An 18,875-nucleotide genomic window follows, 5' to 3' on the forward strand; every position below is an offset into this window, starting at 1 on the left:
GTTATGAAAAAAGCATAGTTCATTCTAATGGTAGTTTTACACGGAGCGATAATTCGCCCAATCGCACGATTAACGATTTTGAATTAACGATTTTTTTTTATAACGATCGGCGTTTACACGGAACGATACATCGTACGGAATATTCGTTTTGCGATCGTTTTGCGATCACTTAAGCCTATCTCACACATAGGGGAAATCGTTGAAAGAATGTTTACAATGAACAATCTGCGATTTTTTTGCGAACGATCAACGATGATTTGAGAACTTGTTGAAAGATCAAAATGAACGATTTCTCGCTCGTCGCTTGATTGTTCGCTGCGTTTACACGTACGATTATCGTTCGAATTCGACAGTTATCGGGCAAATTCGAACGATACATTGTTCCGTGTAAAACCACCATAAATCGTTAATCGGGAGATCGGGCGAATTATCGCTCCGTGTAAAAGTACCATTACACTGAGCGATTTTTAACGATGAATGACTAACGATAAACGATCACAAACGAGATTGTTTATCGTTAACCTGAAATCGTTCACAATATTACACGGAACAATCATCGTTAGTTACGATCGTTACTATGATCGTTATTGCAATCGTTACTATGATCGTTTATTCCTTCTGATCCCAGAAAAACAATGAATGAACAATGAGCAATTACACTTAGCAATTAGTGAAAAAACGCGGAACTTGAGCAAACGAACGTGGAATTACAGCGAACGATTAGCGAACGATTAACGATAATTTTAGGTTCATATCTAAATCAACGATCAACGACATATGAACGATTTTTCGATCATTGCCTGCAATTACACAGAACGTTTATCGTTTAAATTCGAACGATTTACCGATTTTTCGCACAATAATTGTCCTGTGTAATAGGGCCCTTACTTATGGTGCGTTTACACGTAATGATAATTGGCCCGATCGTACGATTAACGATGTCGGAGTAACGATTTTTTTTTCAGAACGAGCAGCATTTAGACGGTACGATATATCGTACGGAAAATTCGTTTTGCGATCATTTTGCGAACTCTTAAGCCTATCTCAAACATTGGTTAAATCGGCGAACGACTGTTCACACGGAACGATTTGCGAATTTTTTACGAATGACGATTTGATAACATGTTGAAAGATCAAAATGAGCGATGTATCGTTCGTCGTTTGATCATTCGCTGCGTTTACACTTACAATTATCGTTCGAATTCGAATATCGCGCAAATTCGTACAATAATCGTTACGTGTAAACGCACCATTATCCTCCTTTACGTAAGGTAGTTGTGATTGTACACCTTGGGAGTTCGGGCTTTGGAGGCGCGAGGACTTTCCCCAAACTCTACTTCCCGGGAGGGGGAGGAGAGCAAGCAACCGCTGGAGGAGTGTATTTTTTTTAACAAACTTTTGTGAAAGACTGGATGTACCCTCAGCGAGCGTGGCAATTGTAACTTGTACGAGACGGGATTGAGCACTTCAACAATGGGAAAGGGTCCGATAAATCTTGGGGCCAATTTAGCAGATGGTACCTGGAGATGCAGATTTTTAGTAGAAAGCCATACGCTCTCCCCCACAACATAGACAGGCCCGGGACGGCGCTTACGGTTGGCAATGTGTGTTGCTTTTGTAAAGCAGTTAGAGTTGCCAGACTCTCTGCCCAGACTGTGCACAGTCAGGACAGTGTCAGGTCTTTAACAGATGTAAAGTGTGTTTCAGGACTTGGTAATGCAGAAAATCTAGGTTAGAAAGCATGATTACAGAAGAATGGTGTTTGTTGGGTACAGGCATTGACATGATTATTCAAGGCAAATTCTGCCATGGGCAGATACTCGGACCACTTGAACTCATTGTCAGATACATAACATCTCAAATATTGAATCACAGATTGGTTCATGCGCTCCTTCTGACCATTTGTCTCCGGATGGAACGCTGTCGAATATGACAAGGAAATGCCTAGATGATCACAGAATGCCCTCCAGAATCTAGATACGAACTGCACACCACGGTCGGATACTATGTTGGTGGGTATACCATGTAGTCGAAGGACGTGACGCGTAAACAATTTAGCTAGAGTTTTGGCATTAGGAAGCTTCTTTAAAGCGACTCTGTACCCACAATCTGTCCCCCACCAAACCCCTTGTACCTTCGGATAGCTGCTTTTAATCCAAGATCTGTCCTGGGGTCCGTTCGGCAGGTAATGCAGTTATTGTTTTAAAAACCACTTTTAATCCTACAGCGCTGTGTCTAACAGCCGGGGCTTATATTTGTTTATGCATTAGGCTGGCACACCTCTCCTTTCCTCCTCCCCACCCTCCTCAGCATTAGGAATGATCCAGGAACATTTACTGCTGTTTTTAAGCTTTGCACAGGTGTATTAACGATCCAGCCCATGTGCCGGGCTGCCACAAGTGGGGAATAGGAAGCAATCTGCCTGGAGCATTCCTAATCATGAGGAGGGTGGGGAGGAGGGAAGGAGAGGTTGTGCCAGCCTAATGCATATACAAATGTAAGCCCCGGCCGTTAGACACAGCGCTGCAAGTTTAAAAGTGGTTTTTAAACCAATAACTGCATCACCTGCCGAACGGACCCCAGGACAGATCTTGGATTAAAAGCAGCTATTTAAAGGTACAAGTGGTTTGGGGGGCGGGTCAGATTGTGGGTACAGAGTCACTTTAAAGCCACCAAGTGATACATTTTGCTAAAACGGTCCACCACAACCCAGAGTACCGTCTTCCCCTGTGACGGAGGAAGATCAGTAACGAAATCCATCGAGAGATGGGACCAGGGACGAGCAGGCAATGGCATGGGTTGCAATAACCCTTCTGGCAGAGACCTTGGGATTTTAGTTCGAGCACATATCTCACAAGACTAGACATATTCCTTTACATCTTTCTGCCATGATGGCCACCAACAAGAACGGGACTGTAAATAACCTGTCCCGGCAATACCAGGATGACCTGCTAGACTAGATCCATGCACCTTTTTCAGAACCGCTAACCTCAGATTCAATGGCACAAATAATCTGTCCGTGGGGACAACTGGTGGTGGGTCCCCCTAGGAACTCAGGATAGCATTGGTTAGATCAACGGTCATACTAGCTAAAATGGTACCGGGGGGCAAGATATTCTCGGGTTCCTTCTCGACTGTTTTACCATCCCCGAAACTTCTAGACAGCGCGTCAGCTTAAATGTTTTTAGTGTCAGGACGATAGGTAACAATGAGGTTGAAACGAGTAACAAATAACGCCCAGCGTGCTTGCCTGGGATTCAACCTTCTAGCTTTGTCTAGATAGAGTAAATTGTTATGGTCAGTAAGGACCGTGACCTGGTGTCTGGCACCCTCCAGGAAATGTCTCCACTCCTCTAACGCCCATTTAATGGCTAGCAACTCACGTTTGCCAACATCAAATTTAATTTTGGACGTGGAGAATTTCCTGGAGAAGTACACTACGGGCCTAAAGTTAGTAAATGGCTCCTTACCTTGGGACAGTACCGCCCCAACCCCAGTTGTGCTTTAGTTTTTCAAAAGCCATTTCAGCTTCTGGGGGCCAGGAGGTTGGATTCACACCTTTCTTAGTGAGATCAGTCAGCGGTTTCACAATGAGCAAAAAATTTCTAATAAACTTCCTGAAGACTCGGCCACCAAAGCATGAACAAAACTCAGGACAGACCCTGAAGAAATAAAGTTTTTAGTGGGGAGTCTTGCCATCAAGTCAGGGTGCACCATTGGCGGAACTCCGCACAATATCCTTCTGTGATGCGATGGCTTCGCTGGATGGATAGGAGATGTGACTTCGCTACTACAATCCGATTTGGATCGTCATAAATCTGGCCAAGGGAAGTGAAAAACGTCTCCACCGAATTCCATTCAGGAGTGTCTGAAGGAAGGGCCAAGGCCCAATCCTGCGGAGAACCTTGGAGAAGGGAGACTATCCGGGCAACCCTTTCACCATCGTAAACAAAAGGGTTAAACCTGAAATATAAATAGCAGGATTCTCTGAAGGTCCGGTATTTGTCACCCTGAAATCTGTCCGGTAACAGCATTTTGGTCTTATGTCTTACTAGAGTTGCTGCTGGTGGGGGGGTAGTGAGAGGCAGACTGTCCACCCGGTTGGACAATCGCGCTACCAACCCTGCAACGCCCTCTAACTGGGTAGTCAAAGCTTTGAGGCGGTTGGTGACCGAAGTAACAGTACTCATGCCGCTCGCCAGGGTTGACTGCGGTTTTTGTAAGCCTGTGAAAATGTTAGGACGGGGACTGGAAAGACAAATAGACAGTGTAGTTCCTGCCGATGACACCCACCCCAGCTGTCCCTACCTGCTTGCCACACTCTGCCCTAGGCGGCAGTGGACAGCTTGGCTGCATTCCCTCAGCTGCAGTAAAGTGAGGCACACAAAACAAGACAAGACTAATGCACATAATACAGGGTAGTCAGCAGTCCAAGTCAGCAACGTTCAGTATACTCAGGTACAAAATCAGAGTAAAAAAAGAATAGTCGAGGTCCAAAAGCCAAAGGTCAGGAAAACAGGATAAACAGGTCAGAGGAATTCTAGTTCAAGATACACTAGGGTTACTAGGCTCTTTCACAGGCAAGGAACTTGAGGCAAGTGATTGAACTTCAAGGACTAGAAGTCCCAGCCCAGCTCAGATACTGTTAAATTACGGAGATCACAAACACCTATTTCTCATCTGCAGAGGGAGTGCAACAATGGACACTCCTACATCCAGGAATAGCAGAGCAAGGAAAAACATCAAAAGCAGTCTGACTGCTATGGACACCGTGCATAGACACCTTTTGTCATAGACACCTTTTGTCTTTAGGCAATGTAGGCTTCAGCTGCCGCCGTCCACCACTCTCACTCAAGGCCGGCGTTAGGGGGGGGCAAGCAGGGCAAATGCCCAGGGCCCCCATCCCCCAGGGGCCCCCTACCGCAGTTCCAGTAGGAGAGCGTCCTGCAGCGTCTGGCAGTGATCCCTGGCTGCTGCTATCAGGGGTCGAGTAGAGGCCGCTGCTTGGTGTCTGCTCCGTGTGTGTGTAGCTCCCCCTCCCCCTCCCTCCAGCTCCTCTTACTGCACGTGACTTCCTCCTCTGGTGTGGAGCTGTCGGGACGATGGAGGAGAGGATGACAGCCTGCTGCATGGTACATGAGGGGGATTCACCACTACACCCAACATGCTAGAGGGAGTAAGTATACTGTATATGTAGTGTGTAATGTGTATGAATGTAAGTGTATAATGGATGAATGTAGTGTGTGTTACATGTCCTGTGTATAGTGTATGGACTGGATGGTTTGTATCTGTATAATGTGTTTTCATGGATGTGTGAGTGTATATATATATATATATATATATATATATATATATATATATATACAGTATATGTATGTATATATATATTTATATATATATATATTAGTGTGTGTGTATTAGCACTGCTGTAGAAGTGAATAGACTGTGTATAGGAGCTGCAGCCATTCTCCGGCCTCATCAGTCCTATGTAATTGCTGCCGGTGACCACTGAGGCCGCTGATTGGCTGCAGCTCCTATGTATATAAGGAAATACGGTGTATTTTATTGAGAAAAATAATAAGGTGGTATTCAGTCTTTAGCAGGGGTGATTCTAGCCTCTCTGCTGCCCGAGGCGAACTATAGGATGACGCCCCCCCCCCCCCGGTCAATCCGCCCACATTATAATCCACTACTGCCCCCCCCCCCCCAACTGCTGTCCCCAATAAACATAATGTTTGGTCCCTTGCTACACAGAGGATGTCAGGTGAGGAGGGGGCTGATCTTATAGGGGAGGTCACAGCAGCACAGAGGAGGTCAGGAGACGAGGGTGCTAATCCTATAGGAGAGGTCCCAGCAGCACAGAGGATGTCAGGAGAGGAGGGTGCTAATCCTATAGGAGAGGTCCCAGCAGCACAGAGGATGTCAGGAGAGGAGGGTGCTAATCCTATAGGAGAAGTCCCAGCAGCACAGAGGATGTCAGGAGAGGAGGGTGCTGATCTTTTAGGAGATGGTCCCCCTCTTCCCCCCTTATAGATGGACCCCCTCTTCCCCCCCTTATAGATGGTCCCCTCTCCCTTATAGATGGTCCCCCTCTCCCCCCCCCTTATAGATGGTCCCCCTCTCCCCCTCCCTTATAGATGGTCCCCCTCTTTCCCCTCCCTTATAGATGGTCCCCCTCTTTCCCCTCCCTTATAGATGGTCCCCCTCTTCCCCCCCTCCCTTATAGATGGTCCCCCTCTCCCCCCCCCCCCTTATAGATGGTCCCCCTCTTCCCTCTCCCTTATATATGGTCCCCCCCTTCACAGCAGATAAAACAAAAACAAAAAACAGCACACAACTCACCTGCCATCCGTTCCCCCGTCGAGCCTCTCTGGTCTGGTCCCGGCTGATGTGCGGCTGCCCGGGGTGTCCCGTCCTGTCCCCGGCAGCGCGCGCATCAGAGAGCTCCCTGTGCGCCTGTGGCTGTGACTTCCAGTGCACAGGGAGCTCTCTGATGCGCGCGCTGCCGGAGACAGGATGGGACACCTCCGGCAGCCACACATCAGCCGGGGGACTAAAGGCTGCATTCCCACGTTCCGTGGAATGCCGGTACCGGAGACCCCCGAGCCCGGACAGCATCTGTAATTAGATGCTGGGAGCGGGGGAGACTGTATTCATAAGCGCCGCGCTGTAGTAACAGCACCGCGTGGCTGATTCATTACACCGCGGCGCTTATGAATACAGTCTCCCCCGCTCCCAGCATCTAATTACAGATGCTGTCCGGGCGCGGGGGTCTCTGGTACATGGTACAATCAGTGGCGGATTATAATGTGGGCAGCCGCCCGAACCGCCCAAATTATAATCTGCCACTGAATGCCGCCCCTAGGGGCGTAGCTAATGTCTCTTGGGCCCTGGTGCAAGAGGTCAACTTGGGCCCCCCCTTTCTCGATGCTATTGGTATATATATATATATATATATCTCAAGACTGATATTACCAATAATACCAGTATACAGGAAATATTATCACCGCCATACTGTTACTAAACAAATCCTGTTTACTGAGACCAATATTGCCAATATTACCAGAACACAAGGGGAAATATTACCGCCACACCACAACCATCACCACCATATTGTTACTGACCAAATCCAGTATACTAAATCCAATAAAACACAGTACCAGATAACAAGTAACAAATAATACCACCTCATAGTGACTAACACCACCGCTGCTACTGAATATAATCCTCTGTACATAGACCAATATCACTTCATACAGTCATATAGAGGTGGACGCACTGTACACAGGATCTATACACCATATACATTACAGTGCAGTTATATCAAGTGACTCACAGGGGACGTCTTCTCTGATCGGAGTTCTTCCCTTTTCATCTTCTCCATCTGTTGTGGGCGATTTTAAGAACTTCTCTGGGCCACGAATCCACAGAATCTGCCAGACAGACATATTAGGCTCCTCACACTGACACCATCATCTCTCTAAAAACTGCACATCTGTACTGTCCCCTTTACACCCTCATTTAGTAGGTAGCCCGGACACTATGTGACCCCCCTTAAAGTACATGCCCCCCTCTGTGCATGCCCTATTGTATACACCCCCCATGTAGTCCACCTTATAGATGGCCCCCAATGTTTCCCCCTTATAGATGGCCCCCTGTGTTGTCCCTCTTATAGATGCTCCCCATGTTATCCCCCATATAGATGGCCCCCCATTTTATCCCCCTTACAGATGCCCCCCATGTTGTCCCCTCCTCCTGCCCCTTTATCACCATACTACTACCCCTTTCATCCTCCTGCCCCTCCATCATCATACTACTACCCCTTTCATCCTTCTGCCCTTTCATAATCATACTACAAACACCTCCATCATAATACTACCACCCCTTCATCCTCCTGCCCTTTCATCATCATACCACTACACCCTTCATCATCCTCTTGTTCCTTAATCATCATACCACTACACCCTTCATCATCCTCTTGTTCCTTAATCATCATACCACTACACCCTCATCATCATACCACTACACCTCCCATCATCCTCTTGTTCCATCATCATACCACTACACCCTCATCATCATACCACTACACCCCCCATCATCCTCTTGTTCCATCATCATACCACTACACCCTCATCATCATACCACTACACCCCCATCATCCTCTTGTTCCATCATCATACCACTACACCCTCATCATCATACCACTACACCCCCATCATCCTCTTGTTCCATCATCATCATCATCATCATACCACTACACCCCCATCATCCTCTTGTTCCATCATCATCATCATACCACTACACCCCCATCATCCTCTTGTTCCATCATCATACCACTACACCCCCCATCATCCTCTTGTTCTATCATCATCATCATACCACTACACCCCTCATCATCATACCACTACACCCCCATCATCCTCTTGTTCCATCATCATACCACTACACCCCCCATCATCCTCTTGTTCCATCATCATACCACTACACCCCTCATCATCATACCACTACACCCCCATCATCCTCTTGTTCCATCATCATACCACTACACCCCCCATCATCCTCTTGTTCCATCATCATACCATTACACCCCCCATCATCCTCTTGTTCCTTCATCATACCACTACACCCCCATCATCCTCTTGTTCCATCATCATCATACCACTACACCCCATCATCCTCTTGTTCCATCATCATCATACCACTACACCCCTCATCATCCTCTTGTTCCATCATCATCCTCTTGTTCCATCATCATACCACTACACCCCCATCATCCTCTTGTTCCATCATCATACCACTACACCCCCCATCATCCTCTTGTTCCATCATCATCATCATACCACTACACCCCCATCATCCTCTTGTTCCATCATCATCATCATACCACTACACCCCCCATCATCCTCTTGTTCCATCATACTACTACACCCCCCATCATCCTCTTGTTCCATCATCATCATCATACCACTACACCCCCCATCATCCTCATGTTCCATCATCATCATACCACTACACCCCCCATCATCCTCTTGTTCCATCATCATCATCATCATCATACCACTACACCCCCCATCATCCTCTTGTTCCATCATCATCATACCACTACACCCCCCATCATCCTCTTGTTCCACCATCATACCACTACACCCAGGGGCTGGCTGGCAAATTTTAGTGTGGGGGGTAAGCACAAAGCAGTGGCCCACAAATAGCGGACAATCATCGGGGGGGGGGGGGTTTACATGTATTTAAAGGGGAACTCCGGACAAACCTAATGATCCCAAGCCATCAGGGGGTGGGGGAGGAATGTAATAAAGAATCTATACTTACCTGTCCATGTGCTTCCGCAGCGCAGCATCACTGGTCACAGATCAGCCTCCTTCAGCTCCCCTTCCTGCAACGTTCCATACTAGGGCAAGACACTGCTGCAGTCACTGACTGGCTGAGTGGGTACTTCTGCCGCAATGCAGGAATAGGAGGAACAGGATACCCGCAGCTGTGAATGGGCTGGTGACGCTGTGTATAGATTTTTTTATTGTGTTCCCCTCACTCCCTGCTGGCCCAGGATTTTTAGATGCAGCCAGAATTCTCCTTTAACTTGCTATGGGTTTGATGTTGCGGATTGATTGATTGACATACAGGGTGACTGTGACGCTGTTATGAAAAGGACATTTTTAAGGCTATGTTCAGCCAACAATTTTTTTTATAAAAAAGAATGGTCGTTGTTTTACAATGACGGCCATCAATAATGTTAATGACCATGACTGCCGGCCATCATTATCAAACAACAGTCATTATTTTGCATAAAAAGTTGTTGTATGAACACAAAGACAAATATAAAAGTGCAATTAAAAAAAAACACTCACTATGCTTATGTTGTGAAGGATCAAGCTAGGCTGTGTGTACTACAAAGTATACTACCCCTGGTCTACTGGCCAGTTTGCCATACAGTATACTTGGCAATGTGCTCAAAAGCACTTAATTCACTTGTATATAGCATACAGAGACATATAGGGGATAAAGCTCAAGATACCTATATGTCCTGACACTATCCTATCTAGCTGATCTCATATCTTATATCTCTGGTATTAAACGCTTCCCATGTCATCTGAGCTCCTATTTGTTATTCATAGTCCAGGATCAAGGACTAATGGTGCGTTTACACAGACAGATTTATCTGACAGATCTTTGAAGCCAAAGCCAGGAACAGACTATAAATAGGCATCAGGTCAAAAAGGAAAGACTGGGATCTATCCTCTTTTTAAATCCATTCCTGGCTTTGTCTTACAAAATCTGTCAGATAAATCTTTCTGTGTAAACGCACCCTAATGGTCCTTTTACACGGAACGATTTATTGTTCGAATTTGCACGATAACGATCGAATTCGAACGATAATCGTACGTGTAAACGCAGCGAACGATCAAACGACAAGCGATAAATCGTTCATTTTGATCTTTCAACATGTTCACAAATCATCGTCGATCATTCGCAAAAAATTTGCAGATCGTTCCGTGTAAACATTCTTTCAACGATTTCACCTATGTGTGAGACAGGCTTACGCGATCGCAAAACGATCGCATAGCGAATTTTCCGTAAGATGTATCGTTCCGTCTAAACGCTGATCATTATAAAAAAAACATTGTTCATTCAAAATCGTTAATCGTGCGATCGGGCGAATTATCGCTCCATGTAAAAGTACCATAAGGGTCCATTTACACAGAAAGATTATCTGACAGATTATCTACCAAAGATTTGAAGCCAAAGCCAGGAATGGATTTGAAAAGAGACATCTTAGTCTTTCCTTTATGACCTGTTCTCTGTTTATAGTCTGTTTCTGGCTTTGGCTTCAAATGTTTGGCAGATAATCTGTCAGATAATCTTTCTGTGTAAATGGACCCTTATGCTGGGTTTACAAGGACCGATTATTGTGCGAATTTGCACAATAATGGTCGAATTCGAACGATTATTGCACGTGTAAACGCAGCGAACGATCGAACGACGAGCGAAAATCGTTTATTTTGATCTTTTAACTTGTTCTTAAATCGTCGTTCGCAAAAAATTCGCCGATCTTTCCGTGTAAACAGTCGTTCACTGATTTTACCTATGGCTTAAGCGATCACAAAACGATCGGAAAACAAATTTTCTGTACGATATATCGTTCCATCTAAACGCTGATCATTATAAAAGAAAAATCATTACTTAGAAATCGTTAATCGTACGATTGGGCGAATTATCGCTCCGTGTAAACCCAGCATTAGGGCCCTATTATACCAACAGATTTCTGACCAATTTATCTAACAGATTTTTGAAGCCAAAGCCAGAAACAAACTATAAACAGAGAACAGGTCATAGAGAAAAGGCTGAGATTTCTCCTCTTTTCACATCCATTCCTGGCTTTAGCTTTAAAAATCTGTCAGATAAATTGGTCAGAAATCTGTTGGTGTAATAGGGCCCTTAGGCATCAGAAGAATTGTTGAATGTCTTTATTTCACATTGACAATGCATTTCAAACACAGTGGAAACCACAGCACTACTTCACCAAGAGCCGTGCCTTATTGTGAATAATTCCAGCAACATTGCATGGCTATTGGTGAAGAAATGGCAGTGTGCCTTCGTCAATGTTCAGACTGAAATGTGGAAACGCATCCTAAGGGTAGAAAGTCACTGGGCGGATCCGCAGCGAGTTTCTCGCTGCAAATTTGCAGCGAGACTCGCTGCGTATCCCTGCCCCGTACCCATATGGGCAGACAAACTCGCAGAAGGATGCACATCCTGCTGCGAGTATGTCCGCAGCCTGCCCCATTAACACCCCGGCCACCAGAGCCTATACTTCACCTAGTCCCTGCTCAGGCTTGCTTCGGGGCTCCCCGGCAGGTCCCGCTCAGCATAGGCGTAGCTACCATAGAGGCAGGGTAGGCAGCTGCTATGGGGCCCCTGTAGGAGGGGGGCCCGGGGATGCACAGGGAAGATAAGTGTCAACCTGTGTCCTTCGGCTTAACCGATCATGTTCTGCCGTGTGTAAGGTTAATAAGCAGAAGACAAGGGATCTCTGCTTCACTGGTCTGATAACCCCTGACCTCTGTTCCCCTGAGCCCTGCAGAGGTCACGGGTTATCAATACACTAGCCATCTCCTTCTCTTCTGCTTTTAAGTTTTTTTTGTGCTGCAGCATGTAGGTGAGGTTTATATAGTGTGCTTTTTGTTGTGCGGGGGGGCCTGTACAATTTCTTTGCTATGGGGCCCCATGAATCCTAGCTACGCCCCTGCCGCTCAGTCAATCAGTGCGCTGCCCCGCTGCGAGTTTGTCTGCCCATACGTGTACAGAGCAGGCATCCCTAGCGAGTAGCTTGCTGCGGATCCGCCCAGTTTGTATCCTAATGCAACATTCACAGTTTGTTTTTTGTTTTCTTTTTTGCGCAGCATACCACACTATTCAGTCCTGGTAAATTACTGTATATTAACCGAAGTGGCCCCAACAACCTGTAGTTGGCTATGTTGAAGTGAATGGGGGATCTGTCATGTGGGATGCTGATGGATAGCTGTGATGTACTGCAACAGCTGCTCTTCCAAGTGTGGTGTGTATTAGGTGTGGTGTGTGTGTGTGTGTTAGGGACCCACAGTACAGACCCCTGTACCTTCTCTGGCTGCTCCTGTATTCTTATCTGTTACTTGAGCTGCAGTGCAAGGGTTAAACCTGACTGCTCCAACAGATAAAGATAAGGAGACAGCCATAGCCAGGGACTGGAGCACCCCCCCCCCCCCCCTTTCCCCGATGTGACAGGACTGCTGCTGCTGCCCCCACCTCACACTGATTACTCACACTTCTTCTCTGTCAGGACGGGTCAGCCGGGGGAGGGACGCTTCCTCTCAGCTCTGGCTGCTGTGGTCTGAGCACAGAGGAGCTGACCTCATCGGTCACTCAGACGCAGGGGGAAGCTCCTGTCCCACCTGTCAGCAGCAACAGATGCTGTACTGCGGGCGGGCGGGAAGTTCATGGCCACCAGGATAAGTGCTGTTAAAGTGACATAGCGGCGTTAATTACATCTGGACGCTGCAGCCCTTAGGTGCATTGGGGGGACCGGCCCGGGGGGCATATGCCACCCTGCCCCCCTGCCCAGCCCGCCCCTGACTACACCCCCATCATCCTCTTGTTCCATCATCATACCACTACACCCCCATCATCCTCTTGTTCCATCATCATACCACTACACCCCCATCATCCTCTTGTTCCACCATCATCATACCATTACACCCATCATTCTCTTGTTCCATCATCATCATCATACCACTACACCCCCATCATCCTGTTGTTCCATCTTCATACCATTACACCCCCCATCATCCTCTTGTTCCATCATCATACCACTACACCCCCATCATCCTGTTGTTCCATCATCATACCATTACACCCCCCATCATCCTCTTGTTCCATCATCATACCACTACACCCCCCATCATCCTCTTGTTCCATCATCATACCATTACACCCCCCATGATCCTCTTGTTCCACCACCATACCACTACACCCCCATCATGCCCTTTAAAACAAAAAAATCTTTACTCACCTGAATGGTTCCTCTAGTCTTCTTGTCACGCGCGCTGGCGGGCTTACCGCGGCTGGGGGCGGGGCTTCCAGCGGAGGGGGCGGAGCTTCGCGGGACCTGTTTTTTTGCCCTCAAGATGCTCCCAGCCCGGCAAGTCAGCCGGGGGCCGTCCCAGCCTCCTCTTGTGATCGCAGGCAAAACATTGCTTGCGGTCACAAGAAGGAGTGGGATGGGAGCAGTACAGTGGCAGTACAGTAGCAGCCCGGTCGCGACCGCTGCGACCGTAGTAGCTACGCCACTGAATGCCGCCCCCATGATAACAGCTGGTGGCGCCGCCTGAGGCAGACGACTCAGGTCGCCTCATCATTGCGGCGCCACTGGTCCTTAGGTGGTGGTCACTGTATGCTGGTAATATTGGTCTGTATATAGTGTATATATAGTCATTACTGCCATAGATTGACTGCCACATAATGACACTATATACAGACCAATATTACCGCCATACAGTGACCACCACATAATGACTATATACACTATATACAGACCAATATTACCGCCATACAGTGACCACCACATAATGACTCTATATATACACTATATACAGACCAAAAGTACAGCCATAGAGTGACAGCCACATAATATTGGTCTGTATACAGTGTATAAAGAGTCATTCATTATACAGTGGAAAGTCTATAGCGGTAATATTGGTCTGTATATAGTGTATATAGAGTCATTATGGGGCGGTCACTTTATGGTGGTAATATTGGTCTGTATATAGTGTATATATAGAGTCATTATGGGGCAGTCACTTTATGGTGGTAATATTGGCCTATATATAGTAAAGTTTTCTTCAATAACGGTATGGAGGTAATATTTGGTCCTGATTATAGTGATTTTTTTATTTTATTTTTTTTAAAGCAATTCATATAAAAAGTTCTTGTGTTTACACCACTAGCGGCAGTCCTGGCATGTAGCGGCAGTCCCAGAATGTAGCGGCAGTCCCAGAATGTAGTGGCAGTCCTGGCATTTAGGGGCAGTCCTGACATGTAGCGACAGTCCCAGAATGTAGGGGCAGTCCTGGCATGTAGTGGCAGTCCCGGCATGTAGCGGCAGTCCCGGCATGTAGCGGCAGTCCCGGCATGTAGCGGCAGTCCCGGCATGTAGCGGCAGTCCCGGCATGTAGGGGCAGTCCTGGCATGTAGCGGCAGTCCCGACATGTAGGGGCAGTCCTGGCATGTAGGGGCAGTCCTGGCATGTAGGGGCAGTCCTGGCATGTAGGGGCAGTCCTGGCATGTAGCGGCAGTCCCGGCATGTAACCTTCTGAACTGAGTAAGGGGCCTAATACATGGAGAGAAAATAGTCCGAATCAGGACGCTATCGCTCTGTGAGGACACCGGGGAACATGATCAGGTAGTATATATCTTTATTGTTTACAGCAAGGATTGCACACACATCACTAATGATATACTGTATATATACACATAGGGGGGGATTTATCAAACATGGTGTAAAGTGAAACTGGCTCCGTTGCCCCTAGCAACCAATCAGATTCCACCATTCATTACTCACATTCTAAGATGGTGGAATCTGATTGGTTGCTAGGGGCAACTGAGCCAATTCTTCTTTACACCAGTTTGATAAATCTCCTCCATATCTTTTGCTGCATCATAAAAGAGCCATGTAGTAGGCTCTCTAAGCGAGCTCCATTCTACCCGATTGTCACTTCTGCAGAATATCAGGCCGTGTAATACGGCCTTAAAAGTGGCCGTACACTTCCAATGACTGCTGGCTGAACAATCCTTCAGCTGACAATTATCTGTCCCATCCGGTCCCGTCCTCCCCATACACAGAAATTTGACACATCTGAGTGTTCCTGTGTTCTCTATGGGAAAGCCATAGCCATACAGATCTGATGGCGGCTTATCTCTCTGAGAACAAAGAGGTTGGGCGTTGATTTTCCATCAAGCTCGACCCCCTATGTCCACTGATATAATCTGTCAGAGGACTGTCCAGAGAGCCCCATACACCTTATGCTGATGGCCAAAACCACCAGGAGCAACAGGTACCACCAACAAAAGAGTAACATGTATGGGGACCTTAAATTGTTGCTAAAATATTTCAGCATTTGGGGCCCCACCTTCAACTTTGCCCAGGGCCACATCTAGTCTAAAACCGGCCCTGCTCTCACTAGTGCCGGCCGCGACCAGATGAAGTCCCCCGCTCCTGTAACTTCCTTCCTCGCCGCGCCTGCCTGATCCCTTGAGCCTCAAGAGACTGGACCGCAGTCCCACCTGTATTGCTTTGGGGCAGCGTCTCGCCCCCACGTCCTCTCTGTGTGTGCGAGTCTCTTTACCACATCGGCTATCTCCCGCTCTGTTGGCTCCGGACCCCGCACGCGGACGCGTCCTCCACTGCCACTAGAAGACGATCCGCCTAGCGGTCCGCAACGTCCGTACCGGCTTCTTGGGAGAGCTTCACCGTGCCAGGAAAGAGAATCTCCAAGGTACAGCTTGCATGTGCTCAGAGGTTAATTTTACCCTCATCGTTTCTCAGCACGCCATTAACCGTGGGATAAGGTTTGCGCTCACCACGGTCCTGCTAGCCAGCGTGCCGCTCACTCACGCCTCATGCTGCTTTCAGGATATGGTGATGATAAAATCCTTAGTTAGGACCTGGGTTGAACTTAATAAGTGTTTGAAGTTAGAGGGGGTCTTAGACTTAGCGCCTATCTGGGGAAATTATAAATTACCAGAAGTGATAAAAATTGTAAGGTTAAAGAAGCAGTTCACTTTTTTTTTTTTTTGCCCCCCCGGGTAGCCGCTGTCATGTATACTTACATAAGATGATCGGTGTCCCGTTCCCGTCGGTCAGTTCCGTCCCGCGGTGCCGTTCACATCGGGCGCGCGCTCACTTCCGCCGGCTGCTGCGAGTCCTCTTCTCTGCCCAGTGATTATACGCCGGAAGTCACTCGCTTCCATGCATTCTCTATGGAAGCGCGTGACTTCCGGCGTTCAAATGACAAGGGAGAGAAGAGGAGTCACAGCGCCGGCGGAAGTGAGCGCGCGCCCGATGTGAACGGCACCGCGGGACGGAACTGACCGACGGGAACGGGACACCGATCATCTTATGTAAGTATACATGACAGCGGCTACACGGGGGGGCAAAAAAAAAAAAAAGTGAACTGCTTCTTTAAGCTCATTATAGAACGCGGGGATAAACACAGTGGATGATATTAGAAGAGGAAGAGGGGGAGTAAAATCTTGGGAAGAGGTCCGATTGGAATTTAATTTAAAGCAGCAGAGTTGGTTTGATTATTACAGGTTAAAAGACGCATTAATGGTCACAGTAAGCAATAAGGGTAAAGTTTTTTTCGGTACTCGCGTATTGATGGAGAAATTAAGAACAAAATTAATTAAAAAAAGAGAGCTTAGGACGATATATGAGTATTTAATTAAGGAAGGGGAGGTATGGTCTAAATATAGGGAAAAGTGGCATGAAGAAATAGGTCCACTAGAAGAAGAACAGTGGTTGGAAATAATACGAAATACAAAAATAGTATCAAAATCAGGAGACCACAGAATAATTCAATTTAATCTTATTAATCAGATATATTATACACCCACCTTGCTATATAAAATAAAAAGTAGAAGTAATGATGTGTGTCCGAGGTATTTAGAGATGGGAGCTGGCTTTGGAGCAGACACCAGAGTTGGCAATATTGGGAGATAACACAGGGATAAGAATGAATAAATTAAAAAAAAAATTAAGGTACTCTGGGTCAGCGCTGTCCACACAGAGAAGTGAAAGCTTTAAATGAATTAATTTAATATAATAAAAAAATTATTTTAGCATAGCACAAATATGACACGTTTCGAAGACCTACGTCCTCTTCATCAGATAAAACAAAGTGCATAATATAAGATAGCAGGAGGGTTACTTAAATAGGCTCAGGTACAAAAAAGAAACACCCATTAGGGGTGTTTCCAATGGAATGAGAAGAGTGTATACAATATACATAAAATCATGATGCATAGAATATAAAATCAATAATAAATAACATTACATAACATGTGTAATATAATTGGTACCATCAGAGCACACACATAAAAAAGTTTAAAATAATGACTGGGATGTGGATCGCAACATTGCACAAGATACTGTGCTTAATAAAGAATATACAAAACCAAACTAACATAGCACAGGGATAAGAAAGGAGAGGAGAGTAAGGCGGGGTTCACAGTGAGCAAAACTAGCGGAATTGTCCGCCGCGGAATGCCGTTAGCCTCCCTCTCATAATGAGAGTCTATAAGAGGCGCGCACTACTGCTCTGTCCGCGCTGAAGAATGAACATGTGAGAGACGCTGTGAGAACAGCAACGCGCGCCTCCCATAGACTTACATTATGAGAGGGAGGCTAACGGAATTCCGCTAGTTTTGCTCAGTGTAAACCTGGCCTAAAGAATAAGATTATTATAAGTTTATTTTATGCGAGATTGTTATTAGTCATAAATTGGATGACATCACTCGTACCAACATTTAGCATGTGGGTTTTTTGTTATGAAAAGTATGAGAAGTTGCAGAAAAGAGGAAATATTAATTTATAAGATTTTTTTTAATTATTTTTTGGCAGACGGGTTGGGGGTTGTAGGGGAGGGTAGAAGAGAATTTGGGATGGAGAGTCTTATATAAGATAAAGTAAAAAACGCGATAATATTTTATATGAAGTGTAATAATTGATGTATGTTTTTTTGTTAAAAAATGAAAAAATAAAGAATAAAAAAAATGAATAAAAGACATTTGTATTGCTATACGTTTCATTGCTGAGCATCACCATATTTCAGGAACATACTTTTGCAGTGCAACAATTGTTACTGTTAAAGTAGAAATGATCTAAAGCCGTTTAGCAGTGGCAGCTGTCACTATTCTTGGACTTAAGTTATTTTGTTCTGATGAAACACTACGCACAACACTGAACTATAATTTTAAAAACAAACATAAATAAAAATGATATAAAACAACAAAAAAAATCGAAAACAGATCACAGGTGGGGTTTACCCTTTTAGTTTTTAGCAGTTTTGCAACAAAGTTTAAAAGATAGCAAAAATGCATGAGGCTATGTTCCTACTTCAGGAACATAGCAGGGAAAGGAGTTTGCTGCCTAAAGCTATGTTCCCACTACAAGATTTTAACGGGAAAAGGCAGCCGTCAATTGCTGTTATTGCTGTCAATCAAATTTTGCTGTTAAAATTCTGTAGTGGAAACATAACCTAAATGTGTGCATTTTTGTACAGGTCAGGTAGTTTTTGCAATTTTTCATTGATAGAGTTTTTTGTTAC

The 18,875-nt window shown here is 46.0% G+C and overlaps 1 protein-coding gene across 2 annotated transcripts in view; it reads right to left on the reverse strand.

Annotated features, from left to right (window-relative positions):
• ANKRD44 (ankyrin repeat domain 44) overlaps nt 1-18,875 on the reverse strand; it is a 552,838-nt gene that overhangs the window by 121,586 nt on the left and 412,377 nt on the right. The gene's annotated exons all lie outside the window — the stretch shown is intronic.

This window comes from Dendropsophus ebraccatus, chromosome 9 (genome assembly GCF_027789765.1).
Source record: "Dendropsophus ebraccatus isolate aDenEbr1 chromosome 9, aDenEbr1.pat, whole genome shotgun sequence".
NCBI classification, from domain to species: domain Eukaryota; kingdom Metazoa; phylum Chordata; class Amphibia; order Anura; family Hylidae; genus Dendropsophus; species Dendropsophus ebraccatus.